The 17,168-nt window shown below is 47.8% G+C and overlaps 1 protein-coding gene across 2 annotated transcripts in view; it reads right to left on the reverse strand.

Annotated features, from left to right (window-relative positions):
- Positions 1-17,168, reverse strand: part of CRACR2A (calcium release activated channel regulator 2A) — a 990,950-nt gene that overhangs the window by 551,325 nt on the left and 422,457 nt on the right. The window lies entirely within an intron of this gene.

Genomic DNA, 17,168 nt, shown 5'->3' on the forward strand with positions numbered 1-17,168 from the left:
TGTAAGCCCCTAGTATATAATAGGGCAGGGGGATTAAAACTACCTCTCAAAATGCGCCACAGGGCGTGTTTGCACACGTCACCTCAGACACCGTCCCCTCCCTTCACCACTCTGCAAATACGCTCTGTGGCCGTTTTAAGTTGGGAGTTTAAGTCCCCTTACCTCCAGTAAGCGCCACAGAGCTGCGTTGCAGAGTGGTGTAAAAAGGGGCATGCCCTAGTCCACCTCTCTGCAACGTAGCGCAGTGGCGCTTACTGGAAGCACCTGCTGGGCTAGTTGGCCCTCAGGGGCCCTCAGGATTAAAGGGGAATTATTTCCCCAACTTAAAACGCGCCACAGGGCGTGTTTGCACACGTCACCTCAGGCCCTGCCCCCTACCTTCACCACTGTGTAAACACGCTCTGTGGCCGTTTTCATTTTGGGGATTAAGTCCCCTTGAATCCTGAGGGTCCCTAGTGTCCAACTAGCCCACTAGGTACCTCCTGTAAGCTCCACAGACCTCCGTTGCAGAGAGGTGTAAAAAGGGGCACGGCCTAGACCACCTCTCTGCGCTGTGACGCATACTGGAAGCACCTGGTGGGCTAGTTGGTCCCCTGGTGCTCTTAAGATTGAAGGGGAATTATTTCCCCAACTTAAAGCGTGCCACAATGCGTGTCTGCACACGTCACCTCAGGCGCCGTCCCCTCCCTTCACCACTATGTAAATGCGCCATGGGCCATTTTAAGTTTGGAAATTAAGTCCCCTTGATCCTGAGGGTCCCTAAGGTCCAACCAGTTCACTAGGTACCTCCAGTAAGCGCCACAGAGCTGCGTTGCAGAGAGGCCCTGCCCCCTACCTTCACCACTGTGCAAACGCACCCCCTGGCACGTTTGAAGTTGGTGGATTAACTCCCTTTGAATTCTGAGGTACCCTGGGGCGCAACTAACCCACCAGGTACCTCCATTAAGCGCCACAGAGCTGCGTTGCAGAGAGGTGTAAAAAGGGGCGTGGCCTCAGAACACCTCTCTGCAACGCAGCTCCGTGGCGCATACTGGAGGTTCCTGGTGGGCTAGTTGGCCCCCAGGGACCCCAGTATTGAAGGGGATTTAATTCCCCAATTTACAATGCGCCTAGGCACGATTGCGTTTCTTTTTTTTTTTTTTTGGAAGGGGGGCTCTGTAGCCCCCCTCCTTTTTACTTTTTGTGGGTGCTGGGGACCCCATCCCCCAGGACCTGATCCCCAATGTAAAAAAAAAAAAATATTAACGGGAAGGGGGCCGCGTGGCCCCCCTCCCTGGCCACTTCTGGCCCCGGGGACCCCATCCCCCAGGGTCTGGCCACCTTGGTGGGGACCGTGGTGTGAGCCCCAATGCCCCCACAGTCCCAGCCGGCTACCCGCCTCCTGCAAAAACACCACTCCCCAACATTCTCATCGACCAGCCAGATTGGCGATAAGATCCCAAAAAAGGCAATAAGGCACGTTAGCAGCAGGGATTTAACACCTGCTCTAGGTGTAAAGTCGGATGACAACCTGCACCATAAAAGGGAGCCCAGCCCAGAGCCACACCAGAGGAACAACAGATGCCATGGAGCTACTAATTATGAAGCTCGGAGCCCCAAGAGGGCCACAACACCCAGCGCCACCACCCCCAGGCCTGTGGCCCCCCTGGTCTACCACAGAGGCAGCGCAGACAAAGACAGCGGACCTTCAGAACATGCACCAGCCTCACAGACCTAACACCAGAGAATGTCAATTGCCCACTACAGGCTCAAAAGAACAACCATCCTCCGCATCCTGAACATCATTGCCCACAAACTGATGGTACCAACACAGCGGACAACCAACATTCCTCTGCAAGCAAAGCTGCTGGCTGTGCTGCATCTGTTGGCCTCTGGTACCTTCCAACCAACAACTGCCAGAGTCAGAGGAGTCTCACAGCCAGGCCTATCAAAGTTCCTCACAACTGTCTTGGATGCCACCATATTATTGGTACCCCAGCACCTTCACTTCCCCCACACTGCACAGGAACAGCTGGAGACCAAGCAAGGCTTCTACACCATAGCTGGCTTCCCACACGTGTTGGGGGCAATTGACTGCACACATGTCCTACGTGTGCCCCTTGCCGACACTGCACACAATTACCGCAACAGAAAGCACAAGCATTCCATCAATGTGCAGGCAATAGTGGACCACCGGAGACTCTTCACCAATGTAGTTGCCAACTACCCAGGCAGTGTGCATGATTGCTACATCTTCCGACAGTCCATCATCAACCGGTGCATTCAGGATGGCACCTATGGAAATGCCCTGCTCGTTGGTAAGTACCAAATAAAAACACCACACACCCCAACTCCACAATCATGCAACTCACAACTCTGGTATTTCACACGTTACAAACTCACATACAACATGCCAAACAACATGCCCACCCACCCGACATGACAGCACAACTTACTATGGTAATTTTGGCTAGCCATGTACAAGAGCCATCAACGGCATGGCACCTCGGACACACAATAGCAGATTGTGGGGAGAGGTGGGAAAGGCTCATTGAAGAACAACTTCAGAAATACAAAGAGAGGGGATACGACCCACAGATTTTAAAAACTCCCTAAGACACAGTAGCATAGATGAGTCTTATTACAAACATCCGTCAGACCAACCAGGCAAAGAGAAGTGTTTGTGATTAAACATTCCGTGAAATCACCAGAAATAAAAAAAAATCATCACAAAACGTTGGGAGGTATTAAAGCAAGAAGTTGATTTTGCAACCCCATTTAGGGACAAACCGTTATTTGCACACAATCGTGCTAAGAATGTGAAGGAATTATTAAAACCAAGGGCACTTCCATCCATCCAAAACTATAGAGGGATGAAAAAATGCTTGAATTGCGGACAATGTGGCAATGCAATATTGGGTAACAACTTTTCTCATCCACATACAGGACAAAAAATCCAGCTCAGACAACACCGCAGGCGTTATATATGCTATTCAATGTCCATGTGGATTGGTATATGTGGGCAGAACGTCACGTAAGATAAAACCTGCATCATAGAACACAAAAGTACTATCCGCAACAAAAACTGCACCTCTTGCCTAGCAGCACACTGGGTGAACACACTACATACTATTCCCCAGCTTAGATTCACAGTTCTAGAGAAAATTGATCAGGTTCCGGGTACAGACTACAATATATCACTAGCAAGGAGAGAAACATGTTGGATATCTCACCCCAAGCAAGAACCCTCCAACCTACATGGCTGTCTCTCCAAAATACACCAATGGATGAACGACTCAGCCCTCAAGCTCAATGGGTCAAAAACAGAGATTTTGCTCCTGGGACAAAAAGAGCTCTCCCTACCCCGGAACATCTGGCCCGTCTGTCTTGGGGAACCTCCTGCCCCCAAGGCGGAGGTCAAGAGCTTTGGAATATGGTTAGAAAAAGATCTCACCTTTAGAACACAGGCAAGGAAGACGGCCGGCGTCTGTTTCGGCCTTCTAAGGTCATGTAGGAAAGTGCTCCCCCTACTTCCTTTTAATTCCAGGAAACTGCTGATCCAAGGCCTGATTGTCTCCAGGCTGGACTACAGTAACGCCATTTATCTGGGAGGCCCCGAAGCTACCTTTCAGACCCTTCAGAAAATCCAGAATGCCGCGGCCCGGATGCTCACGAACACCCCGGCCAGAACATCCGCAAAACCCGCCCTGAAGAAACTGCACTGGCTGCCGGTCAGGGAAAGAGTGGTTTTCAAGGCCCTCTGCCTAGCTCACAAATTGCTCCACAATGAAGGCCCACCAATTCTCAAAAACTGTATTACCCCCTATAGACCCACCAGAGCACTCCGATCGGACCACGAAAACCTCATAGTCGTACCCAGAGTGAAAAAAGCCCGCTCAGGAGGTCGCCGCTTCTCGGTTCACACAGCGAAGCAATGGAACGCGCTCCCTCTGAAACTAAGAACAGAACCGAACCTCCTCCGCTTTAGGAAATCGCTCAAAACTCTTCTCTTCCCATAAGCCATCTATCACTTCTGCACTTCTTCTCCTCTGAATTATGAGGTATAGCGCTGGGATACTCACGGGTGACTACGCGCTCTATAAAAATTTTAAATAAATAAATAAAATACTTAGGGACCATCATCCCAGGTGGTCTGAATGATCATTATGAACTGCTATGTTTTTTGTGATCAAACACATTTGCTTTTTCTTTGTATCATGAAGTACAACTGTTTCAGCACTTAATTTATATACTTTGTATAGGATTTGCAGGTAAACACAATCTGCCATGCATTCACTCGTCACTAACATTTGCACTTCAGATTTTCTACTCATCTTAGTTGTCTCTCGTAAGCTCTCACGTCACTAATAATCTCAGAGCTCGCTGCTAGCTGTTTTATTTGTTTGAGTTATGTGGTCCTGTAATTACGACAGGCTGCACCGGCCTCTTTACTTCATAGTCTTCGTTTTTTTCCTGAAATACTTATCTTGCTTAACTTTTGTTTATTTATATGCGTATTACTCATGAAGCACATTGAGCGCGCGTTTATTGACGGCAACCATTGTTCGCGATACCGCATTAGTATCTTTAAAGTTCTCTTTTAAATCCTCTGGCTCTTTAAAACCATATGCGTCATCACGCATAGACACACGCACTCAAGCAGAAAAATTTCGGAGGATACATGGGCGGTTGTCAGGATCCTAAGGTGAGCGTCTTTTGACTGGGATTTTATATCCGTTGCATTTTTTAGAATGATTTTTACATAGTTCACCGGTTTTTATTGCAGACACGAGTCACATTTCTAACCTCGGCGCCTGTTTCATACGGCAAGAATCACTCATATATCGCTTACTCTTGAGTTGAAGCAGTAAGAGAGGTATTTAATTTAGTTTACTTCCCTCTCTTCTGTGGCTTTACCGTACGCGAGCACATCGGATAGATCATCCTTGCACCAGCGGTCTTGCACTGATCTCTTGCATGACTGTTTGCTTTCTTTACTGCAACCAGGCTGTTCCACAACAAAACACATCTCGCTGTTGGAGCAACCTTTCATTGTTTATCTCTAGACCTCTTTGGTTATGTTTGTGTCACCCAGCATGGCTCACATGTCTATACTATAAATTTGTGTCCAAAACCTACGTTATATCTGTACAGCATCACTGTGTTAATAGTTTTTCATTTCATTTTATTATTGTAGTCCTGAAAGGAGGCTGCTTGGAGTCCTTTTTCGAATTTACATGTTGTTAAGATTGAACAGCACATACCCCTGAAGAAGGGTTTTTTCAACCCAAAATGCATTGGGTTGCATTGCTGAATGGTTCTGTTGTAAAAAAGGATATAGCACAAATGTTGTGTATAACATGCATTTCTATGACAAGGAGCTACGTTCCTTAAATGTTGTTGTTACTCAGCATCTTTCTGTTGTTCAAAAATCAAACTAATGTTATTGTATACTTCAAAAATACAACATTTGCATTTAAATTGCCGTACGGAAGTTTTGTGTATGAATGATAATCGCAAATCAATAGAAAATACTGTCTGAAACCTTAAGGCCATAGCTGAGCGCTGTGCAGGCTCGGTTGACTCCGGGTCCTCGCCTTTATAAGTAGCACACAGGGGTTAGGGCTACACCCCACAACACAGTAGCACGCTCAACTGTTTTGAATGTTGATTACACTATAATTATAGCCTTTTTATAGAAGATTAAAAAGGTGTGCAGGTCCACATATACATAAGGAGAGGAACCAGGCATGTGCGAAGGAGGCAAGTGGCGTGGATGTGCTGGCCAGACTTCAGTATGCAGACCACAGACATATCCATGTCGACATACACTGCTGGTGTTTGGAGTGTAGTGGACAGTGAAAGCAACCATGTTACCCCAGGCAGTGGGGAAGATCGCGGAAATGTAGCTTGTTACGTCCCCCCTGGAAGCGTGAGGGGAGTGACTGTCCCGGCTTACGCCAGGCCAGCGTAGGGGTGTGAATAAAAAGCACATAGCTCTGGGCGTGGTTCTCTTCCGGAATGGCCAACATGTCTGCCAGGGCAGCACCTCTCACCCCGCCATGAGGCAGACGCCAAGAGCGGTGTTTCCCCCGATCCTGTGCGCCTGCAGCACACTGGGCTGCCGGTCCCCGAACACGTCTTGCCCGACCCTGCGCACCCAAGCCTCGCTGCTCACCTGCCGACACCGGCATGTGTCAAAGAGGGCCCACCACGTGCAAGCTCCAAGCCCGAGGCCTGTGACCTTGGCAGCCTCCACAGACCATCGCTGGCCTCCGTGACACAGGCCCCCAGCACTCCTTACTTATTGACGTACTCCACCGCAGCCTCCGGCCTACACTACGGTCAAGTAGGTCACACATTTGGAACTGAGTCTTGATATCGTGATGGCCGAATTCATATGTTAATGGGACGTTTGATATCACTATACTCCCTTTGATGTGGTGCCACCAACTCTGTGCATAACATTCCAACCACACGTGTCTGTGGTCCCTTTTTGACTACTGCCTTCTTCCTACTCTGTGGTCCAGTAGGTCACACATTTGGAACTGAGTCTTGATTTCTCAATGGCAGAGTTCATATCATTGTACACAAGGAGAGGAGAAAGAGGAAGATGCGTTTCAGTCAGGAGGAAAAAAGGATCGTTACGGAGGTGATCGAACACTACCAACAACTGCTCTGGTGTCACTAAATCTGTGCATCGCAAGCCAATGACACGTGTCTGTGAGCCCCTGCTGTCCGCTGCCTCTGGCCTACCCTGCAGTTGAGTACGTCACACATGTGGAACTGAGTCTTGATTTATTTTTGGCAAAGGTTATATCATTGTACAGGCCTCATCGCAGACTGCATCCCCTTTCAGCTCCGGGTGCCCCGACATTTATGTACACCCTCTGGTTGAACTTTGGTGGTGTCTGAGTCTATGGCATGGGGGTTGTCTTCATCATGTAGCTGATACTGACTTGGTGATAAAAATGAGTCTGCAGCATTCTACTCCTCCATTTGCATATTTCTGTTTGCTTCTGCCCCATGCATCATGCCCTGGAAGGACACCTACCACTGTCCCCTGCAACCCTCCGTGACATTCACCTTTGACATCGATGAGGACCCGCTCAGCTCGCGTGGCCCTACCTCAGTGCACCGCAAGTCACCATCCTGTGGCGGTGTGCCTGTGCCGGCCGCAGTGCATCCAAGGCCACTAACTGTGCAGCTCAAGTAATGGACCCTTGCTGTTTGAACTTTGAACTTCTGATTGTCTGATCACTGTTGTAGTTGTTGTCAGCACTAACCAGCCCCTGAGGGGTGGCTTACACTCACCCCACACCCATCCAGCACAGGCGTCACTTGACATGTAACCCTGGCAATAAAAGGGGCCGGGCGCACGTGCCCATAGCCAGTCCCACAAACTATCTAAGTGTGTCCATGTGGTCATTATGTATGCATGAGGGCTCCCAGCCCTACCACATTTCATTGTGCTGTGTCCATGGACGCAACAATGCCACCGCAGTGGGGTAGACCTGGGACATGTAGCTGTGTCGTATCCCCCTGTGAGTGTGAGTGGACTTGCGTAGGACAGTCCAGCATAGGGGTGTGGTTAGTCAACCCGGGGCTCTGGGCGGGGTTAAGCTTTGGCCTTGCCAAGGAAGTAACTAATGCATGTGTCTCTGTTGTAGTGCAGGCACCACCAATCCCGCAATGGACAATGTTGCTATGTAGCATGGCCCCGGAGTGTGGGCTTGGCCGAAGGGGTAAATGAGGGAGCGCAAGCCCGCTCGGAGTCAGGGATCATACATGCCAACTGTTCTGTGTGTCGCTATTTCCACAGCATAAGCCAAAGGTCTACCCTCAACCGCATCGCGAGTTCAGCCAGCCATGAACTCTATATCTGTGTCCGCCCTATCCTTACCATAGGCCAGCACACACGTGGCCGCCCACCTTCAGCGCACAACATCACTGTGTCGTTGTAAGGCTCATGGACATGCGCAGACAGGCATGACAATGGTGTGCCGTAGGAGTGCAAGCGATGCAACTGCGCTACACACAATAGTAAATAGGCCTGGGGTGATGGAGGAGCAGCAATGAGGCTACGTAATACACATTGATGCCGTACATTTACTACAAGCAGTACATGTCAAACAGGAATCACAAAGTCACACATATCACACACCAATGTACCAGTGAGCATGCCAACACATCATGCAGAACAAACTATTGACTCATGTCTCTCTGCACTGTCACAGGTGATCAAGGATATGCGCTCTGGGCTTGGATGATGGCACCCCTCCGAGCCCCGAACACACAGGCCCAGAGGCAGTACAATGCGGCCCACAAACGCACCAGAGGCATCGTGGAATGCACATTTGGTGTGTTGAAGTCACGTTTCAGGTACCTGGACATCACAGGTGGAAGGCTCCTGTACAGCCCAGACACCGTGTGCAAGATGATCGTTGCATGTTGTGTACTGCACAATATGTGTGTACGCACCAATGCTCCTTGGATACAAGTGCCAGATGCACCGGACGATGATGAGGAAGATGAGGCAGGTGGACCACACCCCACTGCATCCGCAGCAGGAATAGCCTCTAGGAACACCATCATTGACAATTTCTTCACATGAGCACGTCACATTGTGACAGTCCTTAGCAATCATGGGACAGTACAAAATGACCACAGGCACAGCATGTGCAAATAAATGCATTCCAAGACACATTCCCTGAGTACATGTCACTCATCTGTACAAGCACATCACTCAGACAAGTGTAAGTGTGACATGTAGTGCTAACAATTTCATAATTTGATAATAGGCGCTGGGTGTGTCACCTCTGTACAGAGAGACTGTTTAGGGTGTCACGTATTCAAAATGACAGGTCTGTGTGTCACAGATAGTACGGAATCCCTCTCTTTGGCGTTTCACATGTGTCCCAAATCATTACATGTAGGTTGTCATTTGTGACCTACAAGTGACAACAGGGCTTCTTTTGCGGTCAAATATGTACCACCATGATGCAGGGATGCACCCTGCGACTCAAGTCCCACAACATGAGCAACATGGACGTCAGGGGGAATCACTGCCCCTACATTCGTCCATGCTTTCATACTTGTTTGATCATAGTCATGACACGTCAGTGTGCAGGAGGTGTTGATTGTCCCTCTGCAATGTGAAGGGAAGATGCGGTTTCACAGTGTGTTCCATGTATGTTTCCGCTTTGGCGCAGTTTACATGCAGACTGCATGTCAATGTACATTGTGACTGTTTGAGAGGAGATGCCTATTTGATGCGGGACAATGGACATTTGTTCTACATCACGGATGTGGGGTTGTACTCGTACATTGTCATCTCACCGTTTTTCGTCTCTGCTTTTATGGTGCATTTTCCCGCACGACGTGTGGGAATTGCAGGCCGGTCACTGATTAACAACTAAAGACGTTTCTGTTTACTCCCCTCAGTAAAACTTAGCCTGCTACTCTAGCTCGCTACCTCTTTCTTCCTGGTTCCTAGCGCTTGGATGCCCCCGGGCAGCAATCGCGCTGTTATAAATTTACTTTTCATTTAATTTCATTTCACTGGTTATGGGTGATTTTTGTATCCCGTTTTGGGACATCGCTGCTTTTTTCGCGTTCGTGTTTTCCTTTTTTGCGCCGTCGCGTTGATTTTAACGCAGTCATTTGATGCGTTATCATGAGACTATCGCATGGTACCACCGTGTTGAGAATACAACGTTAACACAGCTTTATTTTCCCGTGATAGACTGCGATGTGAAGAGTTGCGTTAAGTTAATTTTGCAACAAATATCACATGTTCTTGAGAATATCCCCCTTTGTGCATTTGATATAATGCCCTAAGTGACTAAGGGTATACCCAGGCCCGGGTCCTGTGCTCACTGTGCAATTGCAAGCAAGCTGCAGCCAACTGAAGAGGCCCAACTAGGATGGGTCGGTGGTATTCTGGTTCAGAGAGAAACTGGCGAGTCAGTTTGGGCTGGACTGTTCCTACTGGAGTAGAACCAACGCTGAGTCGCATATGGCTGGGTCCAATCTAAGGTGGCAGAGTGGGCAAAAAACAGTGGATTTAAATGCTACCTGAGCGATTGCCAGTGATTAGACTACTGGTAAGTATTGCCCCTGTTACCTTTTATGTCTATTTTGGGAAAAAATAATAACAGATCAAATAAGGGGTATCATAAAATCTTTGTTTGTGCTGACAGTGCAGACAATCATGATAAGTACTTCTAAAATATTCTAGTTAGGGTTGGTGGTTACTGCCTGACTACGATCATGATCACACGCTTATGAATTACAAAAAACTGGATCATTCAGGAACCTTCAGGGCTAAAACAATGGTGATCCACATTATAGCAGTAAGCATACAATGTATTCATAGCATATTCATATCGAGTCTGCAGTTAGCAAAAAAAAAAAAAAAACAAGACCCATCAGTGAAATACAACAAAACACAGTCAAGGGATACTTTAATTACATCCTGTACAGCGCCTTACATCCATCAGTAAACTCACAGATCTGCCACCATGTGTTATATCGTCTAATTATACCAGTTACAACGCACATGTAGTGTCTCAATAGCACCAGCATCGTCCCTCCCACATTATCTGCACTCACAGTTCCCCGTCAGCGTGTGCGTCACTGCATGTTAGTAAGTATTCTCGTAGTGGGGCGCAAATGTCCCTGGGCTTGGATGAGGTGGGAAGTTCTTCTGCATACATCTGTAGTTGGTCTCTGCAGTAAACCATGTCTTTCAACCACCTCTCAATTTTGGGGCACCCTCTGCAGTCCCATCTAAACAGCACCCTACTCTTCGCCAGTAGTAGGGCCACATGTATGAATCTCCCCAATACACCTTTTAGCTGAGGAGCATGCCCCAGCAAGCATAACGCCGGGGCATTTTGCAACGCAGCACCTGTCATTGTCGCCAGAGTGGATAATACCTTTTCCCAGTAAGTGTGCACAGCTCCGCATTCACAAGCTAAATGTATGAACCCAGCAGGGTCGAATCCACACCGTTTGTACCTTCCCGCATCCCGTAACCCCATCCTCCATAACCTGTGAGGAGTGTGGTATGTTTGATGTATGAATTTTATATGTATAATTCGCAGGTTACTGTAAGAGGTCAATCTCCCAGTTATAGAGCATATTCGCGTCCACTCATCCTCACTTAATGGGGGGTCTAACACTTCGTTCCACCGAACTAGACTGGGATCTACACCTTGTGGTTCGTCGTTTTGAACGGCTTTGTACAGTCTGGTGATCAGTTTTTTCTTTGTGGGGGCCACAATGGTCAGCTGGAGCGCCGATGACGTCTCTGGTTCCGTCAGAAAACTAGCATAATGAGCCTTAACCGCTCGCCGCAGTCTATAGCAGGTGAATTGAAATAGCAGTGACGGGTTTTTGAAATAGGATAGGTCTTCCACATTATAGCAAACATATGAAAGAGAAAACAATGCTTATCAGTAGAAGGGGTTTTCGGGAAAGTAAGGTTATTTCGGACCCAAAATATTCATTGTCGATGTTATGTGTAAAAGATATGATTTTTATAATCAATGTAGTTCTGCAATAGATTTCTTTTGTCATTATGAAGATTTTGGCACTCAACTTTAATTTCTTTAAACTTTGTTTTTATGTTCTGTACTACTTTCTCAATAAAGTAGAAGTTAGAAAATAGGGAGGCACGCTCCATTGCAGTGCTCATTATATGAATACAAAACAATCAGAAGATACAATAAATCAATCAATCAGGGATTTATAGAGCGCACTACTCACCTGTGAGGCATTAAGGTGCTTGGGGGGGGGGGGTCAGGCAGCTCCAAGGTCATCCGAAGAGCCAGGTCTTGAGGTTCTTTCTAAATATCTGCAGTGAGGGCTTTATCTGATGAGGGGGTTTGTTCCAGGTCTTGGCCGCGATGTAGGAGAAGGATCTGCCACCTGTACTGACTCTGTAGATGCAGGGACATTGGTTATGGTAGGTCAGTGGAGCGGAGGTTTCTCTTGGGGGTGTGGAAGGAGATTCTTTCCTTGAGGTATTGAGGTCCGTTGTTATGGAGGGATTTGTAGGCATGTGTGAGCAGTTTGAAGGGTATTCTTTTATTGACAGGGAGTCATGTGGCCATGTCGTGGGATGCTAAGGACGAGTCTGGCTGCGGCATTCTGGATGGTCTGGAGCTTGCAAAGGAGTGTTTTGTTGATTCCGGCATAGAGCGCGTTTCCGTAGTCCAGCCTGCTGGTGATGAGTGAATGGGTGATGTGCTTCCTGGATTTGGAAGGGATCCATTTGAAAGTCTTGCAGAGTATGCTGAGGATTTTGGAGCATGTGTAGGACATGGCGTTGGTCTGGTGATTTATGGTAAGTGAGGAGTTGAGTATGATACCGAAGTTGCGGGCATGGTCCATAGCGGTGGGTGGGTTTTCGAGGGCGCGGGGCAATCAGGTGTTGTCCCTTGCAGAGGGGGTGGACCCGAGGATGAAGACTTCCGTTTACTCCAAGTTGAGCTTCAGGAAGCTGCTGCTCATCCAGGATGCGACGTCCTTCTTTCCTTATTGGAAACTGTGATGTTGGGTTCCTTGGTGAGTGAGAGGATGAGCTGGGTGTCATTGGCGTATGATACTCTTTTGAGTCCATGTTTTATGACGATGGTTGCGAGGGGGGCTATGTAGATGTTGAAGAACGTGGGGCTGAGAGAGGATCCTTGGGGTACTCCGCATCTGATCTCTGTGGGTTCGGAGAGGAAGGGTGGAAGTCTTATTCTTTGTGTTCTGCCAGAGAGAAAAGATTGAATCCAGTCTAAGACAGTTCCATGGATACCGGCGTAGTGGAGTCTGGCAGCTTGTGTGCGGTGGGAGATGGTATTTAAGGCTGCTGAGAGGTCTAGTAGTATGAGGGCTGCATTATGGTCTTGATCAAGGAGGGTGCAGATGTTGTCAGTGGCGGTTATGAGGGCGGTCTCGGTGCTGTTGTTGCTGCGGAATCCAGATTGAGAGGAGTCGAGGATGTTGTTGGTTTCTATGAAGTACATTAGCTGGGTGTTGACGACTTTCTCAGTGGCTTTGGTATCCAAGGGAAGAAGAGAGATGGGCCTATAGTTCTTGAGGTCAGTCAGGTCTGCGAAGGGCTTCTTGAGGAGGGGGTTGACTTCGGCACGTTTCCAGTCATCGGGGAACGTGGCTGTTTTGAGGGCGCAGTTGATTGTCTGCCTTAGTTCTGGTGGGATGGCGCTGGCGGCTCTGTGGAAGATGTGCGGTGGGCTGGGGTCAGTGGATGCTCTGGAGTGGATGTTGTTTCATAGTCTTTGCAGTGTCTTCTGTGGTGACAGGGGTCCAGGTGAGGAAGGTCGGTTGGGTGGCTTCGCTGGTGGAGGGTGGAGTGTCGGTGCCGTGGTCCTGGTTGTCGAAGTTGTTGTAGAGCGTCCTCCTGATCTTGTGGTAGAACAAGGAGCTGAGCCAGGGGCTAGAGGGGTGTGCATGTCCTCCATGCAGGTGGGAATACAGTCAGCATGGAGAAGGGCAAAGTATGCATGACTGGTTTTGGCGGTCCTAGAGGGCCGACCAAAAAGTCTTTCTGCACTCAGCAGTGGGCAAACCACTCCTCCGCTGCCCTGCTCGGAAAGCAGAGCAGCCCCGCCCACCCGCAAAGCAAACATAAAATGGTAATAACTAAAAGTTATTACCATTTTATGTTTGGCTTCTCGCACTACGAGAAAGCATTGGGACAATGCTTCTCCGCCATAGCAAAGGAGCCGCCCCTGCGTTTAAAAGACCCTGCTGCAGAGTTCCTTGTCTGACCAGCAGTTTTCAGGTAACAATAAAATTGTCAAGGTAGCGCTGGTGATTAATGCCCCTGCTGCAGAGAGGGGATATTGGAATGTTGTCTAGTGGCAGTTTTCAATCTAAATAGAGTAGCGCCGGGGGTTAACGTGCCTGCTGTTAAGAAAGTGCGCTATGCACATTACAAGAATAGCTCAGTGCCTAACAGCTTTTATCAAAGAGATCCTTTTGTTACTTGCAGTTCATAAGTCACTATCCTAATATAACACAGTGAGCTATCAACTGACATGAAAGAGCTGCATGCATCTGAAAGTTATAGCTTAAGACATTATGATTTTCCCCAATTTCTAACTATCCTAATGTTGTACAAAGGTTTTTTTTAGTTTAAAAACATTCTTATTAGTATTCTTATTAGAAAAGCCAAACCCAGCCAGTGTGTTACTTTTAAATCAGGTGCCTATGCTTCTCCAGACCAAGCAGTCTTTAAATATAATGCCTAGCCATTTGCAGGACATGGGACTCCTACACTTTGTAGTCCTCATTGTCTTATGTAACACTTCCTAAACTTTGATTTACAAACGGATGATTCATTGTCTCTGTATTATGTGTGTGTGATGTAAAGTGCTTTGACACCCTACACTGGTCTGAGTAGTGCTATAAAAGAAATTAATTGAATGTCAGAGTGGGGCTTTGGAAAGATGAGGGGCACAGTTGGAGAATGGTAGTGAGGGAGTCTGAGAAGCAGGTCACTGGAGGTGGCAGGGGCATCAACAATGGTTTTTGTACCAGGCGCCACCAATGCTAAAGCCGGCCCTGTTTATTTATTTATTTATGTGCTTATAAAGCGCACTTATGCCCAAAGGTGTCCTGGCCCTGCCTACTGACTCCGGAGCTAGAACGGGGGGACTATTCCATAAATAACCAGGTCTTAAGCCCCTTTCAGAATGAAAGTAGCTCTGAGGCATTTCTAAGATATCCCGGCAAGTTGTTCCAGGCTTTTGCAGCACAGAGGAGGAAACTGTTTCCTCCCCATCTCGCCTTTTTCGCACGCGGCACCGCAACCCTACTGCGCTTTAAAGACTGTGCACAGAGCCTTGAACTGAGCACGCCTTGGTACCGGCAGCCAGAGTAGTTGCCTAAGCCCCTCACGTACTGAAACATATCTGGGGATCCCGAACAGAAGTCTTGCTGCCGCTTTTTGAGCCAACTGCAATCTCTATTCATGCTTCTTTCTCAAATTAAGATACAGACTATTACAGTAGTCCAAACACGACAGTGTAAGGGCAGTGACAGCTGTCCTGAATCTCTCCACTGGTAGGAAGTATTTTATTTTCTTTAATATCCTAAGGGTATGAAAACAGGACGACACTACTCCACTAACCTGGTCTCAGTAGTCCAAATTTTGGTCAATAATCACACCCAGATTTCTGGCCTTCCCAGTAGGGATAGGTGGACTTCCCAGTGCCTCGGCCACATATCAGGGGTCCAAATGTTGGGATTGTTTCCGAACAAAATAACCTTGGTCTTCCCGGCGTTTAACTTAAGACAGTTGGAAGCCATCCAATCTGCCACGCTCTTTAAACAGTCATGGCATCTCGCTGTCATATCCACTCGAGACCCTCGTTTTAGTGATAGCACAATTTGAGTATCGTCTGCGTACGATGTAAGTTGCAGACTGAAAGATCTTATCAAGGCCGCCAGAGGGCTGACATAAATATTAAAGAGCGTGGGGCTCAGGGAGGACCCCTGTGGCACACCACAGGGAAGGGCAAAAGGCTTTGATTTATCCACCCCCAGGTCTACTGTCTGAGTTCTGTGGGTCAAAAAGGACTTAAGGAGACTCCAAGCCGGGCCCTCCAGCCCTGCCCCCGCCAGCCGGTCCATCAACACTCCATGAGGGACCATGTCGAAGGCTGCCGACAAATCCAACAGAATCAGCACAGCAGCCCCTCCCTGGTCCACTGCCGCTCTGACCTCTTCCGTGGCCTTGATAAGGGCTAGTTCCGTGCTGTGACCTGTACGAAACCCAAATTGCGTAGGGTCTAGGGCATTGGTCTTCTGAAAGAACATGCTAAGTTGTTGATTGATGGCCTTCTCTAGTATCTTAGCCGGAAATGGAAGACGGGATATTGGTCTATAACTATTGGGATTCTTAGCATCCAGGCTAGGTTTTTTTCAAAAGGGGGAGTATCGACGCGGATTTTTACTTACTGGGGTACTCACTCAAGTCCATGATCATGTTGAGCATGGGTGTAAGAGTGGAGGCGATAACCTCGGGGCAGATTTTAAGAACTGCAGGTGGACAAGGATCATTGGGAGAGCCAGACCGAACCATACGCAGTAGGTTTAAAACCTCAGAGTATTGTAAAGGATTAAACTGATCTAGACTATCCTGGAGCTTCCTAGTTTTTTGACCAATACTGGTTGCTGCTACCACCACCTCTCCGTGGGTTTTGGAAAAGGAGGAGAAAATCCCTTCAACCTTATTCCAAAAGGACAAGGCCAGAGACTCATAAAAGCTGCACTGCTATGCGTGCAGGGCTTCGTTGGAATCGTCAGTCTGGTAATGGTCCTGAAGAGTTCTCTAGAAGAGGAATTCGCCCTCTCAATTTGCTCCGAAAAATAGGCCTTTTTCGCCTCCAGAATCAGTTGCTTATAGAGAATAAGACTTCCTTTGTATTTTTCTTTGTTGGTTGGACAATAACCTCTTCTCCAGATCCTCTCAAGCCTCTTATAGTCTGTTTTATGTTTTTGCAGAAGGCGGAATACCAAGGTGCCGATGGCTGCGCTCTCCTGGGTGTAAAAGATCGGCGCAAATTTATCACAGGCGTTCTCAATCCACCTTGTGTACAATTCCTCTGCCTTATCAACAGTTGCTGAAAATTTGGGCACATTTGATGTCCCGGATCCTAGACGGAGAGAGAAAAGAATGGCCTGATCAGACCATGAGAGGGGTGGCACTTCCAGCATATCCAAACCGGCATTGTTGGAAAAGATGCCGTCTAGCGTATGCCCAGCTGAGTGCGTGGGACCCGCAACCCTTTGGTCGAGTCCACCATCCCCCAAAAGGCCAGTCAATCTATCGGTATCCGAGTCTAGGGCATTCACCACAAAAACACAAATATTGCAGTGTGTGACCCCCTACCATGTATATTTTCTTGGCCTAGGTATCTACAGCCTTCCAATTGCAGATCTGACTGTCAAACTCCTCACATTTTATTGAATGAATATTTCCTAATGCCCTGGAAAAAAACAATCTTATCCCAATACTCATTTTAAAACCGACTTTAAAGCAATGAATGATTGTAAGTACCCAATAAGCAATGACTTTGTGTGAGTTTACTACATGGGCAATTCAACCTCATATACTACACAAAACGTATTTTCCTCCTACTTTTAACTTTATAAAAACCAGTCAC

This window comes from Lissotriton helveticus, chromosome 1_1, assembly GCF_964261635.1.
Source record: "Lissotriton helveticus chromosome 1_1, aLisHel1.1, whole genome shotgun sequence".
Classification (NCBI taxonomy): Eukaryota; Metazoa; Chordata; class Amphibia; order Caudata; family Salamandridae; genus Lissotriton; species Lissotriton helveticus.